This window comes from Symphalangus syndactylus, chromosome 5 (assembly GCF_028878055.3).
Source record: "Symphalangus syndactylus isolate Jambi chromosome 5, NHGRI_mSymSyn1-v2.1_pri, whole genome shotgun sequence".
In the NCBI taxonomy this organism is placed as follows: domain Eukaryota; kingdom Metazoa; phylum Chordata; class Mammalia; order Primates; family Hylobatidae; genus Symphalangus; species Symphalangus syndactylus.
The window spans coordinates 28,439,265-28,458,545 of record NC_072427.2 but is presented as its reverse complement, the minus strand read 5'-3'; the positions used below and the strand labels follow the sequence as shown (position 1 = coordinate 28,458,545).

Sequence of the window (19,281 nt, the reverse complement as noted above, 5' to 3'; positions counted from 1 at the left end):
TAGCTGAGGTATCATAATAGTTCAAGGTGATCTTATCTTTTTCTTTCACCAAACCACTTCTCTTCCAACCCTAGAACACAGCCACACATAAATTTTAGCCCCTAAGTTGGGGCAGGAGTGGGGGGTAGTGAGGGAAGAGAAGGAACACACATTAAAAAGCCTTAAAGAAAATAATTTGACATTTTTTCCCACATCATATAGTCATGGTAGAGAATCCAAAATAAAGACATGATAAAATATTTCCCTTTTCCCCCTGACAGCAATGAAAAGGGGATGTTTATTTTTTCACATAGTTTGTGAGTCGGTCATACCCAAAATTCACTAGCAATGCTATGAATTCTACTTCCATTGTTCATCTCTGGGCTGAGGCTATAACCCTCAACTTTGAAGCCAAGAAAATGTACCATATCTGCCATTACAGTTTACTAAACAAGACACCAAAGAGAAGTCCCAGGCAAGTCAGAAAGTAATTAGGGTCGTCAGTGAATTGAGCTATCTAGAAATGCTCTGAGATTACCAGAGAAGCCATCATGAAGTAAGTATCCAAGATTGCTCATGGAAAGTTTTACCCCTGTGGATAATTCACGTTTTTCACTTCCACACTGCAGAGAGCAATATGGGTTCTCTGACTACACACATCACTACATCACTTCATTTATCGAGAAAAAAAAAAGACGCTGTGGCTGAACAAAAATCAGTAGGTAGGCCCCAAAACAGAATCCTCAAGGCAATCCCAATTCAGGTGAAAAGCTGTTCACGTACATCATCCAATGACCTAAAAATAGTCTTTTATGTAAGTCTCTAAGTATTTAATTCAACGTATGATCTTACCACATTCAACAGAGGCAGAAAAAAATGAATTAGGTTTTCTATAGCAAGGCCAATAAAGATGAAATCATAGTTTTCCTCTAACTCATCACTACCCCCTCAACGCCAGCCTTCCAATAACTCCATTCCACAGCTCTCAAATTCCTGAACTTGGATCTTTAAAAAACAACGAATCGCAAAAAGTAACATTTAACAGGCCAGAGGCAGGCGGGGGAGGAGGGTCTCTCCCGGTGCTCTCGGCAATCTTTAACGTAGCCAAAGGAGGAAAAAACGAAATCAAGCTCCCAGACGGATGGTGCATGCCGACGAGAGGGGAGGGGGCAGACGCGGTTCAGACGGCAAGTCCCCATCGAGGGAGGAAAGAAAAGTTGCAAGAACGGATGAGTCAAAGGGCAGAGAAGAAAAAAACTGAGCAGCCGAACCAGTCACAACCCCCAAACGACCCCGCCAGCCCACACGTTCGCAGGCTCCCCAGCCGCGGCGCGAAGGGAGCAGGCAGGGAGCCACCCGGTTCCGTCCCGACGCTGCCGGCGAGGCTGCGCCGATGCTCCCGGGTGCGGGAGCGGGCTGACCGTGTGGACCCGGCAGGAGCCAGAGAAGCCCTTCCTGCCCCGGCCTCCCCGCGTCCAGCTCCTCCAGGCTTCACTTTCCCCCGCAACCTCCCAGCCGCGCCCGAGGGCGTCCCTCGCGGCAGGTCCCAACTTTCCTTCCTCTGGGGGGCGTCGCGCTCCCGGAGCCGCCGCCGAGGGAGGGGGCAGGGGCGGCAAGGGGCGCGCGGCACCGGCGGGGCGCGGGGGTGGCCGGGGAGCTACAGCCCGCGCCGGGCGGGACGCACGGCGCCACCCAGAAGCCGCGCCGCCCCGCCCGGATTCCCCCGGGTCAGCGCCCTCAACCCGCGGCAACCCTGGTCCCACAGCCGGCGCGTGAGTAGAAGACAACCGAGGGGACGCGGAAAGCCGGGCCGCTGTTACCTGAGGGGCGCACACGCCGCCGCGGCGACCACCATCGCCGTCCGTCCCGTACCCTTCCTGGTGACCACGGCCGCCGCCGCCGAGCAACTGACACTGACTAACAACAACTAACTAACTACTCGCCGCGGCCGAGTCCACCGCGCGCTCCCGGCCGCTCGCCGCCCGCCCAGCCCACCAGCCTGCCCGCCTCCTCTCGGCCCCGCGCACCGCCCCTCCGCGCGCGCCGTCGCCCGCTCGCCGCGCTCCTGGAGCCGTGAGCACGCGCGCTCGCAAGGGCCCCGATCGTCTCCCAGGTCTCCCTCAGCCCAGCGGGAGGAGTCACCGCCAGGCCCCTCCTCTCTGCGCTCCAACCTCCAGAGGACGAGACCTAAAGGGCGCCTGATTGGCTGCGGAGGGCGGGGCTAAGACAAGGGGCGGGGCTGCCGAGACCTTGGGCTCGCGTGAGGGAAAATTCGGGTTCGATTAAGCCGCAGAGGAAAAGACAAGGGGAGTCTGGGCCCATTTGGGCGTCGGAGCCCGCTAGGTCGGCCGTCATCGAATACAGAATATGTTTTCGAGGACGCTAATATATAGTCATGACCAATTTCAGTTCCTCTACTTTCTGCGGGCCTTCGCAATAAAAAAAAACTACATCTCCCAGAAACCTCCACGAAAATAGGGCTCACCTTGCGTAACCACGTAGTCCTTCGCCGCATTGGGGCAAAATAATCCCTTCATTTTTCTGAAGGTACCGTGGAAAATATTAAATTTTTCTCCTCACCGGAGCAATTGTAAATACTATGCGGTAAGAGGAGTTACCTGACGAAAGGTGGTTAAGAGATTAGGTAAAGAAAAGGAAAGGACACCAAAATAAAGTGCTGCGGAAGAACTTTTGTCCAGCTGTGAGACGACGAGTGCGTGAAGTGAAGGCGATTGCGAGGGGCTGAGGGAATTGTCCTCTGTGCAAGTGACTTTCTTTAGGCCCCAGGCCCCTTCCTGCCCCTGTCGTCAGCAGGTCAGTAAGCAAGGCGAGCTTGGGGATGGCCCCAGTCGAGATGCCCTTCACCCCTTGAAGATCACCCCTCTTTTGGTGGTGGTGGTATTGGTTTGTCTCTGTTGGAGGCCAGCTGAATGAGGGCGCCTCAACTTCCGGTTGGGGGAGGGGAGGAAGGCCGTCCTGGGGAGGGGGGACACCCTCACTTCCTGTGGGGGGGTGGTGATGGTTTGGGGGTGTCCAACCCACTTCCAGCGCTGGTGAGGGCTTGAAAAGGTGGTGCTTGATGCCGTTCGCGGAGACAGTATCTTGCAGCTTGGGGATTGTGTTTTATGTGAAAAGTTAGGTTATTCCAAGTTGTGCTGAACACCAACCTGCAGTCAGAATTTATGAGTTTGTTTCCACGTGGAAGATGGAGCATTTCCTCCCCAGCAAAATTGTCTCAGTGTTTTCTTCAAAGAATTCGAAAGCCCTTGTTAAAAATCTCTGTTCACCTCTGCAAGACGACATAGCTTGTGTGACTGGTGAATTGCCAACACCTGCACCCCTACTCAAGTCCAGCCTTGGCTGAGTTGAAGTGTGGTGCCCTCTGCCTTGACATGCAACAGGAAATCTAGCTTCTCTTTTAAGGAGATAACTTTTTATTTAGGGGACTGAATATTTTACATAAAATCTGGGGCATTTTCATCTTAGCAGAATGAAAGTATCACACTGAAGTACTGAAATTCGGTGTTACCTTAACTGATAAAATTGACATCTTAAATTATTAGGCCTGTTGATTTTGGGCTACAGGTTTTACCCTGTGCCTGAGAACAGCTTCTTCAGCCTTAAAAATTCTCATGTGTAGCTTACACGTAACATTTGTGAAAGTTGTATTTTATTACGTTTTCCTCCTTTGTAATTTAATTCATCATCGATTTTTAAATGGTATCTGTTCTTTGTGGTTTTAAAGTATAAAGCAAGGGTCATGAGACTCAGCTCAGATTCTAAACAGGAAAAAGTTGGCTCACAAAGGACTAAAGATCAATAAGAACTTTCTGGTTTTCAGTATCTCATTTTTAATAAACTATATGTGAGGCGGTAATAAACACTCAATAATTTTGATTCTTTGGCTTCTGTTGTCAGATAACACAATACTTAGAGGGGTGTGTGTCTGTGTATTGAAGGAATCAATCTATGTGAAGCTTACTTTGTGAAATCTGAATAATGTTAGTAGTTTTAGGATATATATCAGTAAACCTGGAACTGTATTGTCTTGCAAGAATTTTTGAAGTAATAAGGCCTGTGTACTTTTTCTTTTGGGATTGTACTTAATCTAGCCTCAGACTCTGCGATTATTTTAATTCTGTAATAGTTTTTTTTAAAAGCTGTTTGGTCACGCCTGTAATCACATCACTTTGGGAGGCCGAGGCGGGCAGATCACGAGGTCAGGAGTTCAAGACCAGCCTGGCCAGCATGGTGAAACCCCGTCTCTACTAAAAATACAAAAATTAGCTGGGCATGGTGGCGCGCGCCTGTAGTCCCAGCTCCTCAGGAGGCTGAGGCAGGAGAATTGCTTGAACCCGGGAGGCAGAGGTTGCAGTGAGCCAAGATCGCTCCACTGCACTCCAGCCTGGGCGACAGTGAGACTCCGTCTCAAAAATAAATAAATAAATAGCTGTTTGGTTTAGAGTTCATTAGAAAATATGTTTTAAACCAAATATTGCAGTAAAGAAAAAATACATGTTTTAACCTTCTGTGGTCACTTTTAAAAAAGAGTCTAAGACCTTAAAATCAAGTATGATTTATATCTTGAAAGACCACACAATTGCTACAGTAGTTGACTGAAAAAGCAGGACAAAACATTGTCTTTGTGGTCATTAATAGGTTAGGAACATGTAGACTGCCCGAAGTAAGAATTAATTGATTAAAGAAAAAGTGTTCACTATCTTCTATATTAATGTAGTATAGAAGAAAATATAATATGGTCACCCTGACAAATGAAACTATAGTGTTAGGAATTATTGAAGTATGGAAAGTTTGTAGAACTAAATGAAAAAAATAGAGAACATCATGTTAAAATACTGATTGAGATAGAGTAATATTGCCTTTTGGAAACTGTCTTTATTAAATTGGTCTTTATGATATTCCATGGAAGAAATACAGTATAATAGAAATAAGAAAAATTGCTGCAGCTGAAAGACTTGAGCAGCTTGAAGAACTGTCTGTTTCGAAGAAAGCAATATATAAAGTACATATCTGAAAGAAAGTATTTTGTGATAAGTGGCAGTTATTCATTGGTTCCATCAAAGAAGAAATATTAGAAAAGCTTGTGAAAAATAGAGAGGGAAGGTCCATAGAACCTGTTTTTATTCTTTTTAAAAATGTTTCTTTGGAGAGGCTTGTTGTCCTCCAAAGGTTTTTTTTTTTTTTCTTAATGCCCTTTGTGCAGTTTTCTTTGCATGTTTAATAGAAATATAGTATCAGAATTTAAAGAATTAATATTTTTGTACATGTACTGTTACTTCAAGTTAATGAATTTGAGATTTCATTCCATTACTTGCCATCTATATAATAAAGAAATTGTCAAATCTTTTTTCAAATACTTGGATTAGATAACCATTTTCTTTTCCAAAGACAGTCATTGGATACACCGCTCACAGCAGTTTGAAATATTAAAACCGTAGGTCACAATTCTGGATTCCATCTAACTGAAATTCGATTATCCAGAGATGTTATATATAATACAGAAGTGTCTTTTCATTCTTTCATCTACTTTTCTTTGTAAAATCAGCTAATGTTTTGCAATTGTTGCTTTCTTTGTTTGTTGTTTTGGTGGTGGTTTGTTTTTGTTGTTTTTGCCGTAGGGTTGAGGATTAAAGAAAGTATCTTGAGAACTTGAATGGTTTTTCACCTTACTGCTTTGCTGTCTTTATTTCATAGCCTTCACAGGTATTCAAATGAGAATACCCCTTACGTGACTTTTCATTATTTCAGCAAAAGTTCAGAGTGTCTACTATGTGCCAGTCACTGTTCTTAGGACTTTGAATACAGTAAATACAGCCAAATATTCATATTCTCCTGTTGTTTACTCTCTAATTTACAAATTAAAACTGGAATTTTGCTCCCTTGGTATTCCTAAATAAGATCTATGTTATGATCATTGTTCAAACTGGGTAAAGAAGCAGCCCTAAACTTGATCTCTCCTGGTCTTAATCTCTAAGCCATTCTAAACCCAGATTTGAATGTTTCAGCCTAATTTTTTCCAGACCATAGAAGCCCCTGTGTTAAATATTCAACCCCTTTCATTGATATATGTATCATTTTCCTACCATTCTAGCTTCCTTTGTATTGTGAAAACAAATGAGAGTGAACAATGGGGAAAATATGGGATCAGATAGACCCAAATTCAGCACTGGTCTCTACATTTTACTGGCTGAGCTTACTAGCTTGGTAACCATGAGCAATTGATTTGACCTCCCTAAGCCTCAGTTTTCCTAAATCCAAATGGGGTTGTTTGGTGGAATCAGAATGTTATATGTAAATCTCCTGGTCCAATGCCTGGTGCCAGAAGCTTCATTAATGCAATTATCTTACCCCCAATCTTGCTTCTGCTATTCTGACTATTGTGATTTGCCCACATGTCTGTTTTAAGCCTTAGATTTTCCCTACAGTATGGGATGCAGTGGTAGACTGATTGAGCTTCAGCCTTGTCCCCCTATCAGCATGCTCACATAGTTGTCAAGATTTTTTTTTTTTTCCTTGTGGGAAGGAAAAATCACTAATTTCCATGATTAGAAGATACACAAAATAGAAAAGTTTCAAGAAAAGGAGTCTTAATCTTGGCACAAATCACTAAGGTAATTTGAATTGTTACAGGCAGACTTTCAACTCATTCTAAACTTATTTAACTACTAAAACCAAAAATGAAGACCTTTCACACTGTGATCATACCTCGCATTACTCATCTACACATCCACATGGGATAGCCTCTTGGGGGGGAAAAATCTGTACTGTACCCGGCATTAATATTTTTTTTTGCTCATGCTATTTTCTGCTGGAAACACTCTTTTTTCCTAGGAATCCCCATCTGTCAACATGCCACTTTCTTTGAGGTTGTTTCTCAAGTACCACATTTAAGAAATATTTTCTCATATCCATCCTCTTCTACCCTCTCCCAAACTGTACATGTTCTGTCCATTAACTCTCCAGAGCATTATACCTTTCTTACAGCACTTACTGTCCAGTGCTCCTCTTGTTTTTATTGCGTTGTTGTAGGTAGAGTTTATGCCTTCCCTAAAAGGCTGCAGACTAGATCTTATTCCACTCTGTGCTGTCATATCTGCCACAAGACCATTCACATCATAGGTATTCAGTAAGTATTTGTGGACGTGAGCTGGCTCTTGGAGTATGACAAAACTGATTAATAACTTTTGTCCACAATTATGCCCAGCATCAGCACAATGGCTACCATACGTTAGACACTCAAATATCTATAAAATGAAAGAGTGAATAGTAAGTCATCATTCTCTCATTTGGGAGCTTCTTAGGGTGTCAGATAAGCATATATTAAGCACCTACTATATAGCTGGAGCTATAAGAACTGATCTCTGCTCCTCAATTTAATTGGAAAAAAGTAAATTGTTACTAATATCTGCAGACTTTGAAGACGGTAGGTGTTTGAGTAGGGATGGCATGGAGAGCTCAGTATAGAATTGTTTGCATTGTGAGAGATACCCTCTGCTACCTGAACTCAGAAACCAAATAGATTTTGATATCAAATATTTGGACACTTAACTTGTATTTCCACTCCTAGGTATATATCCAAGAGAACTGAAAACATGTTCACACAAAAACTTACACACAAATATTTGTAGCAGCCTTATTTGTAAAAGGCAAACTCAAATGTTCATTAATTATTGGATGACTAAACAAAATGCGATATAGCCATACAATGGAGTATTATTCAGCAACAAAGAGAAACAAAGTAGCAATACCTGCTGTAACATGGATAAAACTTGAAAATATTAAAGTGAAAGAAGTCACATACAAAAGGCAACATATTGTTTGATTCCATTTATTTGAGATGTCTAGTTTAGGCAAAACTAATAGAGACAGAAAGTACATGCGTGGATGGGAATGGGAGTGACTGCTAGTAAGGAGTTTCCTTTGGAAGTGATGAAAATGTGCCAGAATTAGATAGTGGTGGTGGTTGCATAACCTTATATACTAAAATATATTGTATACTAATATACAGTTGACACCTGAACAATGAGGGGGTTAGGGGTGCTAACCCCTGTGTTGTCAAAAACCCATGCATAACTTTTGATTCCCCAAAAAGTTAACTGTGTAAATAGCTTACTGTTGACTGGAAGCCTTACCAATAGCATAAATAGTTGATTAACATGTTTTGTATGTTACATGTACTATGTACTGTATTCTTACAATAAAGTAAGCTAGAGAAAAGAAAATGTTACTAAGAAAATGCTAAGGAAGAAAAAATATGTTTACTATTTATTATTCATTAAGTGGAAGTGGATTATCATAAAGGTATTCATCCTTGTCATCTTCACGTTGAGTAGGCTGAGGAGGAGGAAGAGGAAAGGTTGGTCTTACTGTCTCAAGTGGTGGAGGCAGAAGAAAATCAGCATATAAATGGACTCATGCAGTTCAACCCATGTTGTTCAAGGGTCAACTGTACAAAAAAAATCCTGAAATGTACACTAAAAGGGGCAGTTTTGGTATGTGAATTATATCTAAAAGAGAGAGATACTTAGACTTGAAGAATAGATAATTTTGAATGGGGCCAGAAGAAAGAAGCAAGAGGTGTGAAAGCAAGGAAATGATCATTCTTTCTCAGATCCTAGAGAGAAATACAAGCAGCTAGGTACAGGGCTAAAGATATGTTAAGGATCAGGTGAGGGTGGATATGAGGATAGCTTCTGGCTTTTTGTCTTAATGTAGCAGGGATTTTGGTAAATGCTTAGACTACAAAGGTATTAACAAAGGAGAAAGACATCTTATGACCTTGAAGGAAGCTTCAGATTTCTTCTTGATTAGGTCAAGGATGTGGTATATGGTCTTTTTGGTTTCTGTGTTACGGTCAGCTGAGTTTAAAGAGTGGAAGTATTCTAAGGTAAGGAGTCTAGTAGCAATCAAAACAAAGTTACTGGGGAAGATGGGAGAATAGAGACTAGACAAAGATGTTAGAATTTGATTCTAAAGCTCTCCCCAGGTAATAAAAATAGATAAATCTTAATGAGAAGGAAGCAAGGGCAGTAATTTGGAGAAGTCAGTACAAATAAAGGTACTCATTTGAAGAAATATTTGAGTGCCTTTTATGTGCCAGGCACTATTAAATAAAACTATAGCTATTTTCCTTATTTGACTTTTTTTCTGAAGATAAGATCTTAGGAGTGTGATTAATGGTTCCACAAGCATGGGTAGTTCTAGATATGATACCTACATTTCCCTAAAAGATTGTACTGATTTTTAATGATACCAGCAATGTATAAGGATGTTGTTTTCACCACGATTTTACCAGCAAAATTTTTTGGCTAGTTGAACACACATAAAATTATTCTTCTCTTTGCTTATAATCTGATAAGTGTTTCCATACCATGGAACCTGGATCTGTTGGAACATGAAGGAATTCAGGACCCTTATACATGTTACCCATATGGCTTCTTTAAAGGATACGGATTTTTGTGGAGCCTAGAAATCAAAATTTTCTACTTTTATTCAGCTCAAAAAAATACTTCTATTCAGTGCTGCTGTCCTTATTTTCTGAATAATATTCAGATTCAGACCACACTGAGCCATAATTCCAATTCCCACTTCACTAACATTTATGTAGTATTGTGCTAGGCACTACAGGTTATCTTAATTCTAATAATTTGGCATTTTTCCATATGAGAAAAATAAGGTTTAGAGAGATTAGATTACTTGCCCAAAATCACTTAACCAGTAAGTGGTAGAGGCAGGATTTGAATGCAGATCCTCTAAGGCCAGCGTTTGTTCTCATACTCCATGATCCCTCAGTATCACTACTAAAATTTACTGGAGGATAATGGAAATTGGAAAATCTGAACTGAAACTTGGGACAATCAAGTACTGACTTACCTGTGTACATAATGAAGCATTTAGCAGAGATGTTGTTTGTTGTTTTGTTCTGTTTTTACTGGGGAGGCTATAGTACATAAACAGAGCAAAAGATCTTGGTATAGTTAAACCCACATTTTCAAGGCCTTCTGTGTTCTCTCTGATGATCAGGTACCTACTACCCCAAAATCTGTGATGGTAACAAAGACGGAGGAAGGCAGCAGTAGAAAAGCAACTGCCTTTGGGTATACACAGTAAGATTTATGTGATTGTAGAAAGATCAGGCAAATGGCTTGGCCTTCAGAGAATCCCACAAAGTAACCTTTTAAAGTAGTAACTTGAAGTCTGACATAAGATTCATAACAGGATATTCATCACAAGATAAGATATTCAAAGCATAGCATGTAAGATATTCAAAGCATATCAGCAAAAAAGGAGAGATTCCTTCATTTTTATTCAAGTATGGTATACTCACAAAACAAATTTAATATCAGGAATATAAAACAAGAGATACGATGTTCCAATTCTGGCTTTAGTTGGATATTATAAAATTTAATCCCAATTTATAGATAAGGCAATTCAAGGCTCGAGATTATACACCAAATAAGTGGACTCTAGGCTGGGTGTGGTGGCTTCTGTAATCCCAACACTTCGGGAAGCCAAGGCAGAAGGATCGCCTTAGCCCAGGAGTTTGGGACCAGCTTGGGCAACATAGTGAGATGCTGTCTGTACAAAAAATAAAAAATAGCCAGACATGGTAGTATATACACATGTGGTCGTAGCTACTCAGGAGGCTGAGGCCAGAGGATTGCGTAAGCCCAGGAGTTCAAGACTGTGAGCTGTTATTGAGCCACTGCACTCCAACCTGGGCTACAGAGCAAGACTGTGTCTCAAAACAAAAAAGGAGGGGGGAGCCTCTAGAACATAGGCCTTTAATCTGTGTGGTGGTTTTGCAATTTATATGTATAATTTTTAAATAATATGCTGGCCAGGCACAGTGGTTTGTATCTATAATCTCAACACTTTGGGAGGCTGAGACAGGAGGATTGCTTGAGGCCAGGAGTTTGAGACTAACACAGGCAACATAGCAAGACCCCACCTCTACTAAACAAAATAATAATAATTTAATATGGTGTTTTTTTGTTTTTCTGTTTTTTTGAGACAGAGTCTTGCTCTGTCCTCCAGGCTGGAGTGCAGTGGCGCTAGTGAGCTCACGCGATTCTCCTGCCTCAGCCTCCCAAGTAGCTGGGATTACAAGCGCTTGCCTGCTTCAAAAGAAATGATTTCCAGCACCCCATTTTTTCTTTTCCAGCCTCAAAATTCGTATCTCCTTTTTTTCCCATGTCCACATGTCCTTCATTCCTATACTTCATAGCTTTAATTCCTATTCTCTTGACACAAACCTTCATGTTTGTTGCTTGATGGCATCATAATTACCATAATTTTTTGGCTTAATAACAGTAGCAGTTATATCAACAAATAATAAAATGTTCATACTCTTGAGCCAGTAATTCCACATATAGAACTTTATTCTGAGAAAATATTTTAAATAAGAAAAATAGTTAAAGGCACAAAATGTTAATAGCACTGATATCTATACTGTCTAAACTCGAAACTTTCTAAATATTCAACAATATAATAATGCCTAAGCAAATTATTGCCTATCTACTCAGTGGGCTGTAAGACATTCATTTTTCACAATAGCGTCTTTAAGAATACATTGAAAGATGTTGTAAGAATGTTTTTGCAAAAATGAAAAGGAGAAACATCAGAAGAAAACAAAGTAGAAAAACTAATGTGATTGGTGTCTACTTCTGAAGCATTTATATTTTCTTTATAATAATAATTTACATTTATTGACCACTTACTTGTGTCAGGAACAATACTCAAGCAACATTATAGAAGCAACAATTTGTAGTTATTGAAAACTAGTGTTCTAGAGTCAAATTTTAGCTTCATCACTTACTAATATGTGATCTTGAAAAGGAAATGGACATTAATGCCTACATTAAATTATTAAATCTATATAAAGTATTTGGCACATAGAAAACCTACAATAAGAATGTTTTTGTTATCAGACATTTTATAAATGTCTCATTTAATCTTCACATCCTCACAGTAACCTCATTAGATAGTGTTAACGTTCATTTTACATGAAAGAAAATTGAAACTTCAAATGTTTAAATACTCTAGGTTAAATAACTTGCCAAATCACTTAACTAATAAGCAGTAGAGTTTTGATTCAGAGCCCAAGCTATGATTTCCACTTATGACTCTGAGAGATGAGGTTGCTGCAGACTAATGCTTTTGCTAAGAACAAGAAAGATGAGAATTAAAAAGAAAAGTGAAGGCATCAGAGACCTGCTGAGGCATCCAGGACTTAAGAAACCACAATCATAGAACCAAAGAAGCTTCAGAAAAGTGGGCTGATGTTCCATGCTTCTCTTTTTTCCTAGGAATTTGCTAATTCTTAGAGCATGACAAGATGCTATGAAACTTAGCAGAGGGTTTCTTCTAAAAGCAGAGAAGCTGTTAGTTTTATGGGGCTGAGCAGACAAAATTGGATTTTAGAGATCCCCAGGTAGCCAGTACTTGGGTCAGGATCCGAAGAGAAGGACGGTACCCAGAAACTATTTTTTAAAACTTGTTTTCCCCTCACAATGTTTGCTAGGCAGAGTCTAGAACTGTAAGAAAGTTAATTTGTATTGCTTTAAGCCAATAGCTTTAGATAACTTGTTACAGCAACAATATGAAACTATTACAGAGACATGAGGAAATGATGAAGAAGTCTAACATGCATATGACTGGAGGAGAGAAAGTTAGAAGCAGTAATATTTTAAGAGACAGTGATTGAGAATTTTCTAAAACCGATGACAAATACCAAGCCATGGATTTGAAAAGTGCAAGAAATGACAAGCAGAATAAATACAAGGAGTACCACACTTTCATTCTTCATAGTAAAAATAAAACTGCTGAAAGTAACCAGAGGAGAAAAGACACATCATCTTCAAAGGAACAATTAGACTGACATCTGACTTGTCAACAGAAATAATGGGGCTAGAAAACAATACAATGTAACTTTTTTGTTTATTTGCTTTTACCTACTTGGTTTATTTTTTATTTTATTTTATTTTATTTTATTTTATTTTATTTTATTTTATTTTATTTTGAGATGGAGTCTCCCTCTGTCACCCAGGCTGGAATGCAGTGGCGTGATCTCAGCTCACTGCAACCTTTGCTTCCTGTGTTCAAGCGATTCTCCTGCCTCAGCCTTCCAAGTAGCTGGGATTACAGGTGCATGCCACCACACCCAGCTAATTTTTGTATTTTTAGTAGAGACGAGGTTTCACCATGTTGACCAGGCTGGTCTCAAACTCCTGACCTCAAGTTATTTGCCTGCCTTGGCCTCCCAAAGTGCTAGGATTACAGGCGTGAGCTACCATGCCCAGCTGTTTTTTTGTTTTTTTAATTGACAAAAATTGTATGTATTTATCATGTACAGCATGATGTTCTGAAATATGTATACATTGTGGAATAGCTACATTGCGCTAATTAACATATGTATTACCTCACATAATTTATGTGGTAAAAACACTGAGCATCTACTCTCTTAGCAATTTTCAAGAATATAATACATTGTTATTAACTATAGTCAACATGTTGTACAATAGATATCTCAAACTTATTCCTCCTATCAAACTGAAATTTTATGTCCTTTGACCAACATCTTCCCATCCCAGCCCCACCCCACCCCTGGTAACTACTATTCCACTCTATACTTCCATGAGTTCAGGTTTTCTAGATTCCACGTATGAGATCATGTGGTATTTGTCAGTGCCAGGCTAATTTCACTTAACAGATAATGCCCTCCAGGCTCATTCATTTTGTTGCAAATGACAGGATTTCCTTCCTTTTTTTAAAGCTGAATAGTATTCCATTGTGTATATATACCACATTTTCTGTGTTCATCTGTTGATGGATACTGAGGCTGATTCCATATCTTGGCTATTGTGAATAATGTGGCAATAACCCTGAGAGTGCAGATATCTTTTCAACATAGTGATTTCGTTTCCCTTGGATATATTCTCAGAGAATACAACCTTTAAGTTCCTTAAAGAAAATAACTGCCAATCTAGAAATCACGATGGCAATTGGAATGCATTTGCAACATCATGATTATGAAAATATGTGTGAATCAGTTAAAGATATACTCCATGAAAAATTTATAGCCTTAAATGCATATATTAGAATAGGAAAAAGTAAAAAATCAGTTATCTAAATACCCATCAAGGTAGGAAAAGAACAACAAATTAAACCCAAAGTAAGTAGAAGAAAGGAAATAATAAAAAATAGAAATCAATGAAATAGAAAACAAATTGTTGGCCAGTTGCAGTGGCTCACGCCTGTAATCTCAGCACTTTGGGAGGCCAAGGTGGGTGGGTCACCTCAGGTCAGGAGTTTGAGACCAGCTTGGCCAACATGGCAAAACCCCGTCTCTATTAAAAATACAAAAATTAGCTGGGCATAGTGGTGGGTGCCTGTAATCCCAGCTACTCAGGAGGCTGAGGCAGGAGAATCACTTGAACCCTGGAGGCAGAGGTTGCAGTAAGCCGAGATCGCACCATTGCACTCCAACCTGGGCAACAAGAGCGAAACTCCGTCTCAAAAAAAAAAAAAAAGACAACAAATTGGCATTAGGAAATAACAAGACCAAAAGTTGGTTCCTTAAAAAGATTAGTAAAATGCATAGACCTCTAGCAATATTGATAAAGAAAGAGAGCATAAATTACCAATATCAGGAATGAAAAGGGAAAATTTCTTTACAGATTCTACAGATGTCAAAAAGGTAGGAAGATATTATGAACAACCTTATATAGACAGATTTGAAATTTTAGATGAAATGGACAAATTGTTAAACACTTTATTAAAATTGGCATATAAAAAATTGACATGTGAAGAAATAGAATATCTGAATACTGTTTTTATCTATTAAGTAAATTGAATTCAGTATTTAAAATTTTGGCTGGGCGTGGTGGCTCATACCTGTAACATCAGCACTTCAGGAGGCCAAGGCTAGAGAATCATTTAAGTCCAGGAGTTCAAGACCCTGTCTCTACAAGAAAATTTTAAAAATTAGTCAGGCATGGTGGCGTGCACCTATAGTCCTAGCTACTCGGGAGGTAGGAGGATCAGTTGGGGCTAGGAGTTCGAGGTTACAGTGGCTGTGATTGTGCCACTGCACTCCAGCCTGGGTGATAGAGACCCTGTCTCAAAAAAAAAAAAAAAAAATCTACAAAGAAAACCATGTCTACCTGACTTCACTGATGAATTCTTACAAATATTTAAAGAAGAAATAACCCCAGTGTTACTTGAACTCTTCAATAGAATACAAGTTGTTTTATGAGATCATCTAAGCCTTAATGCCAAGAGCTGGCAGCGATATTTTGAAAGAAGATATTTACAGAGCAATCTCTTTTGTGAACCTAAATGTGTTACTTGGGAATATAGGAACTCTAAAAGAATCTATAGACAAACTGTTAGAATTAATAAGCAAACTTATACGAGCAACCAACAGAAAGTGAAATTTTTAAAATACCATTTGCAATAGAATCAAACAAATCAAATTTAAGTCTTGTAAGATCTTTACACAGAAAACTATAAAACATAGAGAGAAACAAGATATAATAGGTAGTCATAGATTGGAAGACTTGGTATTGTAAAGATATCATTTCACTCCAAATTGCTCTATAGATTAAATGGAATCCTAATAAAATCTCATGTGATTTGTGTACATGATGGAAGGAGGGACTTACAAGTTGATTCTAAAATTCACATAGACATGAAAAGGACTAAGTAGTCAAGACAAACTTGAAAAACAAAGTTGTAAGACTTTATCAGATAACAGGATTTATTATAAAGCTACAGTAATTACAATGTGGTAATGGCACAAGGATAGACAGATCTGTGGAACATAATTGAGAGCCCAGAAACAATCCCATATGTATATAACTAATTTATGACAACAGTAGCATCCACCACAGTAGGGGAGGGATGGATTTTTCATTGAATGGTGCCTGGTTGTGTGTGGAAGGGGCAGGGAAAGAATCTTGACCCCTTACCTCACAACATACAAAAATCAGGTCTAGTTGGATTATAGAGCTAAATGTGAAAGAAAAATTTAGGGAGAAACTGGAAAACACCTTTATGATCTTAGAGTAGGTAATGATCCGAAAGGGAAGGAGTTTATGAAATTAAAAACTTCATAAACTCATAAAATTGGAGTTTATGAAATTAAAAACTTCTCTTCAAAAGACATTATGAGAGTGAAAAGACTAGTCGCAGAGTGAGAATTCATATTTGTAATACATGTATTCAACAAGGCACTTGTAGAGCTCTTACAGATCAATAGGAAAAAACAAATAATCAAATTTCGAAAATGACAAAATACTTCAATAGGCACTCCACAAAAGAAACTATCGAAAGACCAATATGCATCCAGCTATTTTTTTTATTTACATCAAATAAGTGCAAATTAAAGCCACAATGAGATACTTGGGACCTCTCAGTATCTTGAGACCTCTCACTGCATCCCCACTGAAATGGCTAAAATTAAAAAGATTGAGAATATCAAGTATTGATGATGTGAAGACACTGAAACTCATATGTTTCTGGTAGGTGTGTGTATTTTTACAGCCATTTTGGAAAACAATTTGGCCATATATTCCAAAGGTGATCATACACCCTCTGACCCTCTGACCCAGCTGTTCCTAGGTATACACCCAACAGAAATTCATATGTTCACCAAACGACACAAATGGACAAGAAGCCAGATCAGTGCATGTAAGTACAAATAATTACATAATATATGAATAAAGTTCAGAAACAAGCAGAACAAATCTTAGAAGTCATAGTAATTACTTTTACAGGGATAGTGAATGGGAAGGGGCATAAGGTGGGGGATTTCTGCTTGTTGTAATATTCTGTTTATTCTGATAGGGCTACAGGTGATACAGTCTATGAAAAGTTGTCAAGCTGTACACTTATAATTTGCATAATTTTTGTTTTATACTCTATTTATTTTGGAGACAGTCTTCTCTGTCACCCAGGCTAGAGTGCTGTGGCGCTATCTTGGCTCACTGCAGCCTCCGCCTACTGGGCTCAAGCAGTTCTTCTGCCTCAGCCTGCCAAGTAGCTGGGACTACAGACGCGTGCCACCATGCCTGGCTAAATTCTTTTATTGTATTTTTTTAAGTAGAGATGGGGTTTCACCATGTTGGCCAGGCGGCTCTCAAACTCCTGACCTCAAGTGATCCGCCCGCCTCAGCCTCCCAAAGTGCGAGGATTACAGGTGTGAGCCACTGCACCCAGCCATTTGTTTTGTACTTTAAGTTTACTTAAGCCCTCCACTCCCTCAATGACTTGAAGGACTATATTATTTTTCTCTACATTCCCTATACACAAACCATGTAGGTGGTATGCTTCTACCCCCACCATTCCATCAAAAGGGCTCTACTAGGTCACTAATAACTTCCATGTTGTGAAAAAACTTGGGCATCTTTTACATTCTCATTTAACCTCAGTAACATGTAGGTGCATCTTTTTTTTTTTCTTGAAATAGTCTGACACCACACATTCCTGGCTCTCTGCCTATCTGTGTTCATGTCCTTTTTGCAATTCCTCCTCTACTCATCTTCTAACTGTTGAGTTCCTCAGAACACAATTCTAACTCCTTTTAACCTATTATCTTTCCCGAGGTTATACCTTACATTCATGCTTTAAAATACTTTCTACTATACTTGCTGGAAACTCTACTTGCTGGAAACTCCTAAACTCCTGTCTCTATCTCAGACTTTTGTTCTGTATACAGAGTATACAGAACAAAGGCATCTTAAAATGAACATGTCTAATCTTAATACTTTTTCTACTTCTACATCTCAAGTATTCCTTATCTCCATAAATGACAACTCAGTCTACTAATTTCTTTGATAAAAATCTTGGGCTCATTCTTGAGACCTCTTACTAATCCCCTTACCCCTTCAACACACACACTTACACACACCCCCATCCAGACCACTGCAAGATTCTATTGATTCTACCTCCTAAATATATCTTGGATCCACCCTCTTTGCCACATCTCCACTGTTGTTATCCTTTTCTAAGCCACCGTCATGCTATGGTGGACTGGTGGACTATTGTGGTAACTACTTCCCTACTGATCTTTATAGATCCATTCTCTTTTTTTTTTCCTCCCCAAAGATGGAGAGTCTCACTCTGTTGCCCAGGCTGGAGTGCAGTGGCATGTTCTCGGCTCATTGCATCCTCTGCCTCCCAGGTTCAAGCAATTCTCCTGTCTCAGCCTCCCAAGTAGCTGGGGCCGTGGGTGTGTACCACCATGCCCAGCTAATTTTTGTGTTTTTAGTAGAGACTGGGTCTTACCATGTTGGCCAGGCTTGTCTCAAACTCCGAATCTCAAGTAATCCACCTGCCTCAGCCTCCCAAGGTGCTGGGATTCAGGTGTGAGCCACCACGCCTGGCCTCTAGATCCATTCTTACACATCTGTTCTTTACACAGAAGTCAGAATGAACCTTTAGCAAGCCTAAATGTCACATCATGCCCCTCCTTAAAATTTCTCCATAAAATTCCTCAGAGGTTTACTCTTATACTTTGGGGAAAACCCAGATTTCTGACATAGCCCCAAATCTGTTCAGGATTTGGTTCCTGTCTACCTGTCTTTGTTGCTTTCCTCCCTGGCTCATTTTTCTCCAGCCACAAGCCGCCTTTCACTTCCTCCAAAGCATCAAGTTCTCTCTCACCTCTGGGCCCTAGTAAGCTACTTCCTCAGTATGCAATGTACCTACTTAACATTTAGCTCTCAGGTTATGTGTTCCTTCTTCAAAGAGGTCCCCTGTCTAAATGAAATCTCCCCTGTTATTCTATAGCTTTCTGTTCTTCAGAGCATTTTAAACAAATTTAAAGTTTATTTATTGGTATATTTGCTGACGTCTTTCACTTCCAACTGTAGTTTTTCATGAGGGCAGAGACAATTTGTTCCCCATTGTATTGCTGGTATCTTAACCATGTACCTGGTACATATTATTGAAAATATGTAATGAATAAGAAAATAGAGCGTGCCATCCTAGGTAAACTATAGGTAGGGAAGTACTTCATAGGTGTGTCCTGTGCCCTGAGAGCATGAAGGGGTTGCTTGTTTCCTCTGGTTTTTGATGATTTTGAAGTCTTTGTTGATTAGTCAGTCTTCTCAGTGCTAAGCTAAATTGGCAGTGTGTGCAGATTTTATTTAAGCCCCCACAGAGGAATATACCTACCCACATTTTTTAGATTGAAACTCTTTTTTTTTTTTTTTTTTTTTTTTTGAGACGGAGTTTCACTCTTGTTGTCCAGGCTGGAGTACAGTGGCGTGATCTCGG

At 39.8% G+C, this 19,281-nt stretch overlaps 2 protein-coding genes across 29 annotated transcripts in view; one reads left to right on the top strand and one right to left on the bottom strand.

Annotated features, from left to right (window-relative positions):
• The window catches only part of PEAK1 (pseudopodium enriched atypical kinase 1), a 293,590-nt gene extending 290,734 nt beyond the window's left edge, over nt 1–2,856 (bottom strand). For 17 of the 23 annotated variants that reach the window (XM_063638666.1, XM_055277609.2, XM_055277606.2 and 14 more), the window contains exon 1: nt 1,800–1,984. The gene's annotated coding sequence lies outside the window, so the exon portion shown is untranslated. Of the gene's footprint in view, nt 1–1,799; nt 2,011–2,464 lie in introns of those variants that run through there. The other 6 variants (XM_063638673.1, XM_063638670.1, XM_063638674.1 and 3 more) reach the window with 5 other exon arrangements.
• Nucleotides 2,562–19,281, top strand: part of HMG20A (high mobility group 20A) — a 102,507-nt gene continuing 85,787 nt past the window's right edge. For 2 of the 6 annotated variants that reach the window (XR_010120672.1, XM_055277628.2), the window contains exon 1: nt 2,685–2,793. The gene's annotated coding sequence lies outside the window, so the exon portion shown is untranslated. Of the gene's footprint in view, nt 2,794–16,511; nt 16,693–19,281 lie in introns of those variants that run through there. The other 4 variants (XM_055277626.2, XM_055277624.2, XM_063638729.1 and 1 more) reach the window with 4 other exon arrangements.